Raw genomic sequence first — 15,109 nt, 5'->3', positions numbered from 1 at the left:
CAGCATAGATCAGACTGGGTCTTTATTTTGGTTGACTATCATGAACTCAATCGGATGATGCTTATTGCTGCTGGGGTAGTAGTATTCACAGCACATTGTAAGTGCATGACACCCTTTCTATTTTGTATGGTTTCTTGATGGTTCAGCAGTGATATCTCCTTGTGTCACAACTCCAAGCTGCCCATGAGAGATTCTGTACCTGATACAACTGTATTGACAATAGCATCTCTCTGATGTCTTTCCCAAATTCTCATGCCTATCCCTGAAGGCTACCTGTCCCACCATATGATTTGCATTGCTAAATCCCAACATATCCTTTGCAAACTCTATCTACATTTAATTCAATCTTTCAATTGTGTCCTCATAATGTTTAATTTTAATAGTACCTCTGATTTCAAGCTACAAATATACCTTGTATGAAAATGATAAAAAAGTTTAAATTCTCCCGAGTTTTAAGCATGTTTGATTATTTCTGGTAAGCAGGATAATAACATTGGGAATAATGAATGTGGTGGTAAATGTGCATTGAATGAGAGGGGGTGGCATGAGTGAAGGAACAGAAAACCTTACCAATTACAGCTTTGAACAATATATCTGTCCTCAATGAGCAGCTATTTGAGCACTGCTTAACAGACCTAAGCACACGTTCCTTATTGTGTGGCTGTCTTCTCAAGCTCTAAAAACCTCTCCAGCACGTACAAGGTTCAAGTTATACCTGTGATAGAATAGAATACAAAATGAATCACTGCATGGTTTAACCTAAAGGGCAAGGATGCCAGATGGTGCAAGAAAAAAAATACAACTGATATCAGGTCAAAACATTGGAAAAGTCAACCAAATTTACATGGAAGAAGAGTGATGGCCTTTTAAACTAACGTTTTCTGAAGTAGAAAAACAATTGCGTGACACAATAACAAGGTCATAAGGAATAATATAATTAGGCCATTCGACCTATCAAATCCACTCCGCCATTCAATCATGGCTAATCTCTCTCTCCCTCCTAACCCCATTATCCTGCCTCTCCCCATTACCTCTGTCACCCGTACTAATCAAGAATCTATCTAACTCGACCTTAAAAATATCCACTGACGACCCCCCCCCCCCCCCCCCCCCCGCAAAGAATTCCACAGTTTCATCACCCTCTGACTAAATAAATTTCTCCTCATCTCCTTCCGAAAAGAACGTTCCTTAATTCTGAGGCTATGACCTCTAATCCTAGACTCTACCACTAGTGGAAACATCCTCTCCACATCCACTCCACATCCACTCTATCCAAGCCTTTCACTTTTCTGTATGTTTCAATGAGGTCCCCCCTCATTCTTGTAAACTTATTCAGCAAATCAGAATCTTTCCATAACCGGACAAATTCAGAATTACTTGATAATTAAGATTACCGTGAATTAGCTTGCAAGTTGTTCTGATAATGGAGCCTCTGAGACAGAAGGGTGCAAGTTTAAGTCCCGCTCCCAAGGTTTATGTGCACGTCCAAGCACATCACTGCATGGTGTGCTACTCTCCACCTTTCAGATGAAATATCTGCCCTCAGACGTGGACTTAAATGATTCCCTGCACTGTTTTGAAGAGGTTAATCCCTGATGTTACAACCAATATTCATTCCTCATTCAGTTTTGCTAAAATGGTCAATCTGATCACTATCACGGTGCTTGGGGTGGGTGGAGAGGGGAGCTAAGAGGTGGTTTTGCACAAATTGGCTGCTTCATGTCCTCTTCCACCACAGTGAGTATGTGCCACATACTCATTTTTTTTACTATCTGTAAAAAAAACTGTCTGAAAATGTATAAGATATTTTCATGGTTCTCCCACAATGTTTAAAAATAACTACTGTCACAGAAGGCAAGTTAAGGCCAACATGAATCAGCCATAATCATGTTAAATGGCAGGCAGGCATAGAAGGCCAGTTGGCCTATTAATGCCCCTAATGCCTTATGTTCTGACATAGTGAATGAGCACTTGAAACAACATTACAAAGAGGTGAGCAACCAAATGCTGGAAAACGGGATCAGTACAGATAAGTACTCGAGGATTAGTATGGACATATTTTGTAAGATCATAAAACACAAGCAGAATTAGGCCATTCGGTCCATCGAGTCAGTTCTGCATTCAATCATGGCTGATCTATATTTCCCCCTCAAACCCGTTCTCTCTCTCCTTCTCCCCATAACCTTTGACAGCCTACTAACCAAACTAAACCTCAACTTTAAAAATATCCAATATCTTGGCCTCTACAACCATCTGTGGCAATGAATTCTTATAGAAACTTACAAAATTCTTAAGGGGTTGGACAGGCTAGATGCAGGAAGACTATTCCCGATGTTGGGGAAGTCCAGAACTAGGTGTCACAGTTTAAGGATAAGAGGGAAGTCTTTTAGGACCGAGATGAGAAAATCATTTTTTACACAGAGAGTGGTGAATCTGTGGAATTCTCTACCACAGAAGGTAGTTGAGGCTAGTTCATTGGCTATATTTAAGAGGGAGTTAGATGTGGCCCTTGTGGCTAAAGGGATCAGGGGGTATGGAGACAAGGCAGGGATGGGATACTAAGTTGGATGATCAGCCATGATCATATCAAAGGGCCGAATGGCCTACTCCTGCACCTATTTTCTATGTTTCTATGAATTCCACTGATTCGCTATCATTATGCAAAGTAAATTCATCCTCATCTCCATTGTCCTTTTATTCTGAGGCAGTGCCCTCTGGTCCTGGACTTTTTCACTACTGGAATCATCCTCTCCACATCCACTCTACCTTTAGACCAGTGGTTCCCAACCTTTTTTTGGCCATGCCCCACCTAATCACTAAAATCCTGATCCCCCCCCCCCCCCCCCCCTTGCTTTCCCTTGAGAGAAAATGGAGGAAATAGATATTATAAGGGTAACTTAGCAAAAGCTCTTTGAATCGCATTTCTAAATCCAATTCAATAAATAAGGTTCTCCCATGACCTCGTGCGCTTCGTGCGACGTGCATGAAGAGCGATGGCGCGGTGATTATGTAATAACTACACAATAAAGACCTTTTTTACCCCAAAAAAATTATTTACTCAAAATAACATCTGAAACATAAGCTACATATGTTTACCTGATGGAAAATCCAAAGAAATAAAAATTGAAAATTTAGACCCAGACCTCCTCAGTCGCGCTCAATTGCCCCCCTTAAAAATCAAATTGCCCCCCTGTGGAGGGTATGCCCCACGTTGGGAACCACTGCTTTAGACAATCTTTAGACTTTAGAGATACAGCTTGGAATCAGACCCTTTGGCCCACCGTGTCCTGGCCAACCAACCATTCCCATTCACTAATGCTCGGGACAATTTGCAATTTTTCCAAAGCAAATTAACCTACATACCTGTACATCTGTGGAATGTGGGAGGAGACTAGAGCACCTGGAGAAAACCCATGGGGTCACAGGGAAAATGTACAGACAGCACCCATATTCAGAATCAAACCCGGGTATCTGACATTGTAAGGCAGAAACTCTACCACTGCTCCACTGTGCTGTCCAGTGATATATCTCTAATATAAATCAAATATGTCTTGTTGACCGAGGTGCCTGTTTTTGTATTGTGTTTCTCTTTGTCTCTGTGCCTCTTCCCTCCTCCTCATTTCTACCTCAGAAACTGCTGTAACTTTGCAGCAAATCAGTTATATGCAAGAACGGTTAATATTTTGGATATAATATTTTCCAAAACTCAGAGACCAGCACGGTAATAGAACTGGGGGGGAAAGGAAGGAATTAGACATCCCTGTCAGAGGGACAGTTAATGGCCTGTCTGGCCCACAAGCTGAGAAAGCAAATCTGAAGGAATTTCTACTTTAAATTGCTTTCTCTCTGAAGACATGGTAAAATGTGGTAAACAATGTTGATGATAATGACGTAATTCCAGCGGATAAAGTCAAATAGATCAATTCAGTGCTGATGAGATTTAACAAAGGTAAGTATGACTTGATAGACTTTGTAAGGCAAATTCATGACATACAATATAAATGAATTAGCATCTTTTAAAGACCATCTAATAAGAGAGAGATTTTGGACATTAACTGATAATTGAGAACAAAAGGAAAGAAGTTCTGTTGAGCCTTTTATTCTCATGAGTATTGGTTCTGATTCTGGATATTACACATTTGGAGGGACATCAAAGCCTTGCAGAGCGATATAAAAGAGCACAGTACAACACAGGAATGGTTCCTTTAGCCCACAATGTATGTACTGAACACAATGCCAAACTAAGCTAATCCCATCAGCCTGGACATAATCTATATCCCGCCATTCCATGCATGTCCATGTGCCTGTCCAAAAGCCTCTTAAACATTGCCATGGTACCTGCTTCCATCATGTAGCTAATACCGTATTATCCAAGCACAATCCTGATGCACCTCTTCTGCACCCTTACAAAGCCTTCACATCCTTTCTGTAAAGCAGCAATCATAACTGCCTATAATATTCCAAATGAGGCCAGACCAAAATCGACACCACCGCCCATGAAGGCAAATATGCTGTATACCTTCTTTGTTCCGTGGTCTTTTCAAGGAACTATAAACTTGCAAAGATCCCCCTGTGCGTCTGTAGTCCTAAGTATCCTACCATTTACTATGTACTTTCCTGTAATATTACAAGTGCAACACATCACTTGTCCAGATCAAACTCCATTTTCCATTTCCCAATATGGTAGTACAAAAGATAAATATTACAGTCAATCTCTATCACTACCATGAACATGTTTTTTTTTATAAGTGTTTGCGCAATCTTTCTTTTGTAGTTTTACTTTTTTTGCGCAGTCTTTCTTTTGTAGTTTTAAGCGTGATTTTTTAATAATTTGTTTTTGCGTGTTTATGAGTGCTTGCAATGCACTGAAAACAAGATTTTCATTGTGCCTGTGCTTACTGTATTTGTGCACACGTCAATAAACCCAACTGTTCTATATCCTACTGATAACATTCCTCACCATCGACAACTCTGCCAATTTTTCTATCTTCTACAAACTTACTAACCTACATTTTCATCCAGGTCACATGTATATAGATGCAAGCCCGCAACAATGATCTTTGCAGAAAGCCACTGACCACAAACCACCCTTCATCATTTCCTTCAGTCTTCTAATGCTAATTTTGACTCCCATCTACTAAATCACCATGGATCCCACGTTGCTTAATCTTCTGGTTCAAACTCCTCTGAGGGATTTATTCAAATGCCTTTTTGAAGTCCGTGTAGACAACATCCAATGCCCTGCACTCATCAATCATCTTCGTCACCTAAAAGAGCTCAATCAAGAGAAACATAGAAGCATAAAACAGAAAATACAATCAGGGTAGGCCATTTGGCCCTTCGAGTCAGCACCGCCATTCAATATGATCATGGCTGATCATTCAAAATCCGTATCCTGTTCCTTCTTTCTCCCCATATCCCTTGATTCTGTTAGCCCTAAGAACTATATTGAACTCTCTCTTGAATAGAAGGGTTACTAAAATGTACAGAAGTGAACTTCAGTGAGAGAGTGGAAAGTTGAAATTGTTTGTTATAAAACAGAATGTTAAAGGGAAAAACTTTAATTGCAGCACAACTGGAACAGTGAAATACATATTCTAGCTTTACCGGCATGTTAAATGTTCCTGGTGATGCCAGCATTTTGCATCTATCCCCAATTTGCCTTAAACTAAGGAGACAGTTAATGGCTGGTGAGGCTGGAGTCACTTACCGGCCAAACAATGCAAGGATGGCATATTCCTTTCATGAAGGACATCAGTGAACAGATGTATTTTAACAACAATTTGGCCATATTAATGCTACCATTACAGAAAGTTGTTTTAATTCCTTAACTGTTAAAGACTGATTTGTTGGAATCCAACTCAATAGTGATACTTGATTCTAGATCAATATTCAGCGATTTGGTGATGTTAGACCAGTAAATAAAACATTACACCATTATGATCTATAGAGTAGCAGTGTTGATAATTGAAGTGACATTTTTTGGATAGATAAGGTAAGTTTTTTTCACTAATATCAGGGTTAATAACTGAAGTTTACAATGCTACAAAATCCAAGAAGAACATGTACAATTATTTTAAGCAGCATGTCACGTGAACAGAAATTAACATACTGGAAAGTTGGTGGGGAAAGAATCAGTGGTAAATATGAATGCAGGTCCAAATGAGAATTATATGAATTTTACAAAGATGGTGCCAGAATTAGAAAATGGTGACTCTGAAGAGAGAGTGGGTAAACTGAGATTGTTTTCTTTGGAACAAAGGAAATTGAGGGAAATCTTTAATTGAGATGAATAAAATTCTAAGTAAATTAAAAGGTTTGTATCGCTTGGTGATGAGTCAAAAAACAGGGGCATCGCCGTTAATTTATATCTGTGCCCTTTAGTCCATGATGTCCACTAAAGTGAGGAACATCCCACTGCACCCACACTTTCTAGACCATTCATCGTGATAGATAGAGCAAAACATGAACTGCTGGAGGTACTCAGCGGGACAGGCAGCATCTGTGGATGACCCAAAGCATCGATTATCCCTCTGCCTCTACAGATGCTGCCTGACTCGCTGAGTTCCTCCAGCTGATTAATTTTGCTCCCGATTACATGAAAGCAGAGGAGTTTTTTCTAAACATTGAACATGACTTTCCTGCTCTTATACATCTCTATTGATAAATCGCAGAATTGAGCATGACATTTAACTCCCTTCAACCTGAGGTCAACCACTGCAAAGCTTCCCCCCCCCTCCCCCCCCCAACATTGCTCCTATGTTCCAGGGAAAACAACCTACATTTGTCCAAACTCTCCTTAGAGCTAGCGCCCTCTTATCCAAGCACAATCCTAATGCATCTCTTCTGTACCAACCTGAAACATCACCTATCCATGTTCTCCATACACAGCTGCATGACCCGCAGAGTTACTTCAGCACTTTGTGACATTTTACTCTATATTGCCTCTACACACTTTGCTGACCAAATGACAATAATCTTCATCTGCCAAGCATCTGCCCTTGTACCAGAATTCCATCCCGAGCTGTAGCCCATCACTACCACTGTTTGGAATATTGTGGATTGTGGTTTGAACTCCTAAAACAAAGTAATTCACACGGAGTTGTGAAAAGGTAGGAAAATATGTTTTCATCCACAGGATGGGAGTAGTCGGGAACACGATTAAAAGATCAGTGGGCACAGAACTCTACATTACATTTTAACGGTACTTTTACCAAAACCAGCATAGGCATGATGGACTGAATGGCCTTCACTTCTGTTACATCACTCCATGAAATGCTGGCCCACTTGCCTTGGATTTTCAAAGCTTATACTGTAATTTTCTAAATCGTCTCCGTATTTGAAGCTTTTATTTTGTACCCTTATTTATCTTAAATTCTATTTCTATTTCCCTTTGCTGACAGTTTTACATTCATGGTGTTTCTGAACTAATTTTAATTGAGGAATCTTCAACAGATTTTCTTTTATGCTCCCCAAATTAATATGACAGTCCAAATAATAGTTTCAAATAACACACATTATTGGGCAATAATTGTCTTGAAACGCCTCTGTGGGAAATTATAAATAAATGGTAATATTAATTTTTCTCAGTTTCCAAAATTCCTCAACCAAAAGTGTGTGATTATTTCAGCTTGAAATGCATTGTGAATGGCTGAGGTGCACAGGAAATCAGATGCTTCTGCAACATCGAGTCACAAAGGATATTTAACCTGGCATACATCATTTTTTGTTTTCATGAGTGATGGCTTGAATGGCCTGCTGACGATTTGCACAGCTCAGTGTCGGTTCCAATATAAAGCAATGCGGCAAATATGATATTCGATGGATTTTGAGCCTTGCTTCAGAACACTGGAAATAGGGAAAGTGGAATGCAAACAAGCCAAGGCTCCTGCAGTTATTCCCCATTTGAAGTCACAAGGAGACCATCGGGGCAGATGGAAACAAAAATCTGTCACTGAGAATCTAAGAAGTTAGGTTGGAGGTAGCAATACATCTTGGATGTATCCAAAGGAGGGCTCCATACTAATTTTGCATGGATATCTCACCAGCATTTGATAGCTTAGTATAGTATTTGTACGCCTATATTATAATGTGTCCATTTTTCCAAACTGGCCTCCCCTCTGCACACCCTCGCGCTCATTTCCTTCTTAACCATATATTGTCGACTCTTCCTCTGAGCTTTTTCACATTCCCATCTGTCCAGCCACAGTTGATGTTCCACCTTTGATTCTTCTGAATCTTGAAGCCAGTGCCTTCTTCCTCTACCAATAAATGTTCTCCTTCCATCCATCACTAACCATTATTCTAACTCATGCCTGCTCCTCTCATCCATGCAGGAGGAGAGAACACTTAATACCAGGGTATTATATCATCCTTGGTAATGAGCAGAGAAGCTAGCTATGGTGATGACAGGTATGCTGGGATGTATGACCTTGAGAGACAGAATTCAATATATCTCAGCCAAACTATACAATACTTATTCATGTAGATGTGTGAGCAACAAGCAAAAACCTATAATTTGAAATTTTGTTACTGCAGCATTCTGCCATATGTCATGAATCTCCCAAAGACAAAAAGCAATAAGCATCACTTGCACTGAGACTGCACTGCCAGAAGCCTTGTACTGGTCATATGCTGGCTCAGGTTCTTGTCTTCGACAGGCAGGGATAAGTGGTGGAGATGGCATTAGTCTATATTGAGAGTCACAGAGTTAGACAGAAACAAAACAATCCCTGCAGTCCAATTTGCCCCAGCTGACCAAAATTCATATCTAGAGTCAGTCAGTTATTAAAGTCAGTTACTAGAGTCAGTTATTAAAGATGGGATAGCAGCACATTTGGAAAGTGGTGAAATCATTGGACAAAGTCAGCATGGATTTACAAAAGGTAAATCATGTCTGACGAATCTTGTAGAATTTTTCGAGGATGTAACTAGTAGCGTCGATAGGGGAGAACCAGTGGATGTGGTGTATCTGGACTTCCAGAAGGCTTTCGACAAGGTCCCACATAAGAGATTAGTATACAAACTTAAAGCACAAGGCATTGGGGGTTCAGTATTGATGTGGATAGAGAACTGGCTGGCAAAGAGGAAGCAAAGAGTAGGAGTAAACGCGTCCTTTTCACAATGGCAGGCAGTGACCAGTGGGGTACCGCAAGGCTCAGTGCTGGGACCCCAGCTATTTACAATATATATTAATGATCTGGATGAGGGAATTGAAGGCAATATCTCCAAGTTTGCAGATTACACTAAGCTGGGGGGCAGTGTTAGCTGTGAGGAGGATGCTAGGAGACTGCAAGGTGACTTGGATAGGCTGGGTGAGTGGGCAAATGTTTGGCAGATGCAGTATAATGTAGATAAATGTGAGGTTATCCATTTTGGTGGCAAAAACGGGAAAGCAGACTATTATCTAAATGGTGGCCGATTGGGAAAGGGGGAGGTGCAGCGAGACCTGGGTGTCATGGTACACCAGTCATTGAAGGTAGGCATGCAGGTGCAGCAGGCAGTAAAGAAAGCGAATGGTATGTTAGCTTTCATTGCAAAAGGATTTGAGTATAGGAGCAGGGAGGTTCTACTGCAGTTGTACAGGGTCTTGGTGAGACCACACCTGGAGTATTGCGTACAGTTTTGGTCTCCAAATCTGAGGAAGGACATTATTGCCATAGAGGGAGTGCAGAGACGGTTCACCAGACTGATTCCTGGGATGTCAGGACTGTCTTATGAAGAAAGACTGGATAGACTTGGTTTATACTCTCTAGAATTTAGGAGATTGAGAGGGGATCTTATAGAAACTTACAAAATTCTTAAGGGGTTGGACAGGCTAGATGCAGGAAGAGTGTTCCCGATGTTAGGGAAGTCCAGGACAAGGGGTCACAGCTTAAGGATAAGGGGGAAATCCTTTAAAACCGAGATGAGAAGAACTTTTTTCACACAGAGAGTGGTGAATCTCTGGAACTCTCTGCCACAGAGGGTAGTTGAGGCCAGTTCATTGGCTATATTTAAGAGGGAGTTAGATGTGGCCCTTGTGGCTAAGGGGATCAGGGGGTATGGAGAGAAGGCAGGTACGGGATACTGAGATGGATGATCAGCCATGATCATATTGAATGGTGGTGCAGGCTCCAAGGGCCGAATGGCCTACTCCTGCATCTAATTTCTATGTTTCTATGTTTCTATCTATTCTAATCCTGCATGCCTGTGTTTGGCCAATATCTTTCTAATGCTTTCATATGCAAATGCCTTTTAAATTCTTCCCACCTCAAGCATTCGGACAGAATCTTAGCATCAACAATTTTTAATTGTTACTTATTTTCTGTACATTTTTGTTCAGAATGTGTCAAGCTGTTTTAACAATGAGATGAGAATTAGCCGTGATGTATAATACATTGTGTATGTACATAAGTACAAATGGTGTGCATAAGTACAAATACCTGGACAGAGCCGCCTGTACATTTTGAGAAGGCTCTGCTCCTTCAACTTCTGCTGTAAGATCCTGCAGATGTTCTACCAATCGGTGGTAGCCAGTGTCATCTTCTTCACTGCAATGTGCTGGGGCCACAGGGCGAAGGCCGCAGATGCCAATAGGATCAACAAACTCATCAGGAAGGCTGGCTCCATCCTGGGGACGGAGTTGAATTCATGGGACGTGGTCTTGGAGGGGAGGATGCTCCTCAAACTGCGGAGCATCCTGGACAATACTGCTCGCCCCCTCCATGAGCACTGGTCAACCTGAGGAGCACCTTCAGCAACAGAATCCTCCCCCTTCTGTCATGGGGTAGACTGAGACTGACTCCCCTCTCCCCTCCCCTCCCACCTCCTCAATCTTTGCACATCCCCAAATCCTTTCCACTCGTCACTTTAATTTCATGTTTCATGTATTTTGTGTATTTTATGACTGGTGGCAAATTAATTTCGATCGGGATGAATAAAGTTCTATCGTATCGTATATGTGAGCTACAGAATGTGTGCATGTGAGTGGTTACACTGGATGGGGTTGGGGCCATGATGAGACAGGTATTGATATCCAACTCCTGGCAGGTGAATTTCCCAAACACAAGGGTGTTCCAGCCAACATTGTGGTCTCTCCACATCTGCATGACTCAATTTCCTCCTCACCATTCAGACATGCAGTGCACTCTCTGGACTCACTGCCCCATCTAGATCCAGCACGAACGGCCATGCATTGCTGTGTGAGCACCCTGCTGCAGGTGTGGACCATGGATGTTGAAAGGAGTGCAGTGACTCTCTCAGTGACATACCTAGTGGCAAGATTCCTCTGGTGGTTCACTTTACTATTGTCATCAGCCATATTTTATATGTAGTATTCATCCTCTGGTTTTCACCCAGAGAGTTGTGAATCTGTGGAATTTTTCACCCAGCGAGTAGTGAATCTGTGGAATTCTCTGCCACAGAAAGCAGTGGAGTCAACAAAGTTGACAGTACCAGGAACTAGTGGACGGGTGCTTTTCAAATTGGACACCTGAAACCAGAGGTCTATCACAAGGATTGGTGCTGAGTCCTTTCTTGTTGATGAATATGAATGATCTGGGTGAAAATACAAGTGGCATGATTAGTATGTCTATACATGACACCAAAATTGGTGCAAAGTGGACTGTGAAAAAGGCCATCCACATTACAACAGAATTTATATCCACTGGGGAGGTGGGAAAATAAATGGCTGATGGAATTGAACTTGGATGAATGCAAAGTGATGCAGTATGGGAAGATAAATTCAAGCCAAGACATACACAGGTCCCTGGTTTCATTGTTTCCTTAAAGTGGCAACACAGGTAGACAGAAAGGTGAAGAAGGCATATGGAATCATTGCCTTCATTGGCCAAGGGATTGAGTAAAGGAGTTGGGACACCATGTCACAGTTGTATAAATTGTTAGTTAGTTAGTAATTGTAATTCTGGTCGCACATTCCAAGAAGGATGTGATAAAGTTAGAGAGGCAGTAGGAAAGGTTTGCAGGAATGTCGCTGGAACTGGACGGCTAGATTTCTGAGGAGAGATTGGATACACTGGGACTATTTATCCTGGAGAGAAGGAGACCCAAATGTGACCTTATTGAGTTTAGAAAATTATGAGGGCGATAGATCAGATAGATAGCCATATTCTTTTCTCCGTGGTAGGGGGTACTAAAACTAAAAGGGAAGTATAGGTTTTAATGTCAGGGGGGAAAGATTTAAAGTGATCTGAAGACAGGTTTTTTTACCTAATGGCTGAGGCGTATAAAGAACAATCTGTCAGTGTAGATGTAGGGCCAGCTACAATTACAACATTTAAAAGACATTTGGATATGTATGTGGACCGGAAAGGTTCAGAGGAATATGGATCAAATGCTGGCAAAAAGCATTAGTGTAACTGGGCATCTTGGTTGGCACAGACAAATTGGGCCAAATGTCATGAATCTGCATATCTCTAAATCTATGCTCACTCTGTGCAAATTCAAGCCATTAGTAATTTCTTCGCAACATCTGGAAAATTTTCAGCCACATTTCCTGATGATGTTCTTGCACGTAACCGATGCACTAGGGTTAGCTAGATTGGGGCTGTTATTTTCAGCATAATTAGCTCCAGATCTGCTCCCAAATTCACAGATGTTAAAATCCATCCCAGCGCCGTCCACACTGCCCAGATAACAATGATTGTTGAGAGAGCAGCAACGGAATTGCGGCTACCTCTTGTGCATGTCCAGCAGTTGTGTTTCCCTTTTGCTTTCTTCATGTATTCCTATAATACAGGACTAGAACCCAGAAACAGCAAAACTGTTTGAGTCCAGTCTAATCGGTGATATTAAAAGCCTTGCATTCGGGCGTTTATAGGGCCAAAATAGAAGGTGAAATCTGATTTCCTTGTGAATAATAAGGATGAGAATTCGCCGTTGCCCTGCTCTGCACAAGTAGGAGGATTTAAACCGTCTCTGCTCTTAAGGCGAGCTACACCGATGGTACCACCATCCATATTTGCCGGGCCGCATATAAACACAACATTCCAAAATTTAAAATCTTATTGATTGTTCATACAGTGCACATTATTATTCTGTAACTCTGGAGATTTACTCAGCAGCAGCTCTCTATATGTATCCAATTTGTTTTATCACTATTGTCCAATTATATATCTCATCTGACTAATTTCCCTGGTGATCTAGGTATTATGAGCCTAATCCACCTACCTAATATGGTGGCCTATAAATTGTATCGCAGAGGCATTTTTATTGGTTTCAGAAGGCTTTTCCTTCCTTCTGCCTTTGTATTTAGTTTAGGGAGGGCTTTCAGAACTTGATCCTCATTTTGAATGATTGGAGATTGTTACATTAGCAGATTCTCATGGGCTGTTCTGCATTGCATCTGATTATTTTTTATCTTAAGAAGTCCAAAAACTGAAAATAATCCATGTTCAGTGTGATAATAAACATTGATTTGGGGGATTTCCAGACTAATTGTGATATTAACCCAAATGGGAGTGTAAGAATTAAGTTATACTGCCCACATTGCCATGCTATGAAATTGCCATCCTTGTGAATAATACGTTGATGCATAGTAATTGACATACTTTAGTCCAGGGGGGGGAACCTGGCCTTCTTGGCCTTTTAGTAGGAGGCCTTTAAATGAATCCTCTGCTCTTAAAGGAAATCCTTTTTTTTTACACCAGATGTTTTTTGTTCGTCTTTTATTATTTTTTTTTTTTATCTTAAAATGAACGTATTAAAAATACCAAAGAGTAAAAGAAGTTTCAAGGAAATAATCCTCCCCGACTGACGGCCACAATTAAAACATTAGTGAGTCATGAGGGCTATTTTAATAAAATAATGTACATTTTGAAGTATATCTAATCAAAGTTTCTTGGATGCGGCCTTATTAGTAGCAATGTTACAAAATTTTGAGATTTAAAAAATCAAGTCTAATTATCCCATCAGATAAAGCATAATTATAAGTTTAATCCACCTACCTAATTCACTTTCCTATCTAAATAATATAAAGTTATGGCCATTTTCATACTCGGAAATTAGGCTTTTCCCTGATTTTCTATGGTATTTAGTTTAGCTGGAGGGCAGTCAAAACTTGATAACTCTTTTGAATGATTAAGAGAACTGAATGAAATTTTCAGTTATCATAGATTGAAGCATTCTGAAAACAAATATAAAATAATCTTACTTGGATGACCTGAAATTAAAGCATATAATTAGTTAGTTACCCAATTGTAGCTAATTTCAAACTTCAATTACTAGATCTAAACAACTATCCATTTTCTTATCTAAAGAGTCCAAAAACTGAAAATAATCCAAATAATATTCTCAGTGTGATCAACTAAAACATGATTTGGGGGATTTACAGACTTTGTAGGCAAAAACCCAAATGGGTGTGTAATTGAACCAAAGTTATTTAAATCACTTTGTAGTGCATATTAAACGCGCATACTCTAGAACGTTCACATTGCGCTGGATTGTGCCCTCAAATGCCAGAACTTTAGTCCAGGGATATAAAGGCCCAAACCTGCTACTCTTAAGTTTATTACTTGGCCATTAAGTGCCCCATTTGAATGAATCCAAATAAGGTACATACCAAACTGTTTGCTTTTAAAACCCTTTTTATTAAGAGGTTTTGTTTATCTTTTTGATTTTTAAACTACTGTAAATTATACGTATTAAAAAACCAAAGAATAAAAGAAGTCTTTCAGCGAGGAAATGATCCTCCCCGACTGACATTTTCGATTAAAACTAGTAAAAAGTGCGTCATGAGGGCGATTTAAACAGCGCCAAATAATGCACATTTTGAAGCAGATCTAATCAACGTTTCAGGTTGGTTTTGTAACATACCTATTATTAGATTACAGCTAACTTAATGCGGCAATCCAACATGCAAAGGTTACCCACCCCTGCTCTAGTCCCACCACATTGCCATGCATATTAAACTTGCCATAAACTTGTCAACCATTCTGTTGGATTCCCACATAATGAATTCCTCACTCCCACCTTCCACTGCCTTTGCCCCAATCGACCTTGTGCGAGTTAAAGGCAAGCTTGGACATCCACTGCCCAAGCTCTTGCAACCATAAAGAGAGGGGATGATACCAATGAAACAGATTTGTTTTTAATCCTTGTGCTACGTTCA

General features: G+C 40.5%; 1 protein-coding gene across 1 annotated transcript in view; it reads left to right on the top strand.

Moving 5' to 3' along the window:
* Nucleotides 1-15,109, top strand: part of gabbr2 (gamma-aminobutyric acid (GABA) B receptor, 2) — a 753,408-nt gene that overhangs the window by 584,244 nt on the left and 154,055 nt on the right. The window lies entirely within an intron of this gene.

Source organism: Leucoraja erinacea, chromosome 2 (assembly GCF_028641065.1).
Source record: "Leucoraja erinacea ecotype New England chromosome 2, Leri_hhj_1, whole genome shotgun sequence".
NCBI classification, from domain to species: domain Eukaryota; kingdom Metazoa; phylum Chordata; class Chondrichthyes; order Rajiformes; family Rajidae; genus Leucoraja; species Leucoraja erinaceus.
The sequence above is the reverse complement of the archived record's forward strand: the minus strand, read 5'-3'. Positions and strand labels throughout refer to the sequence as shown.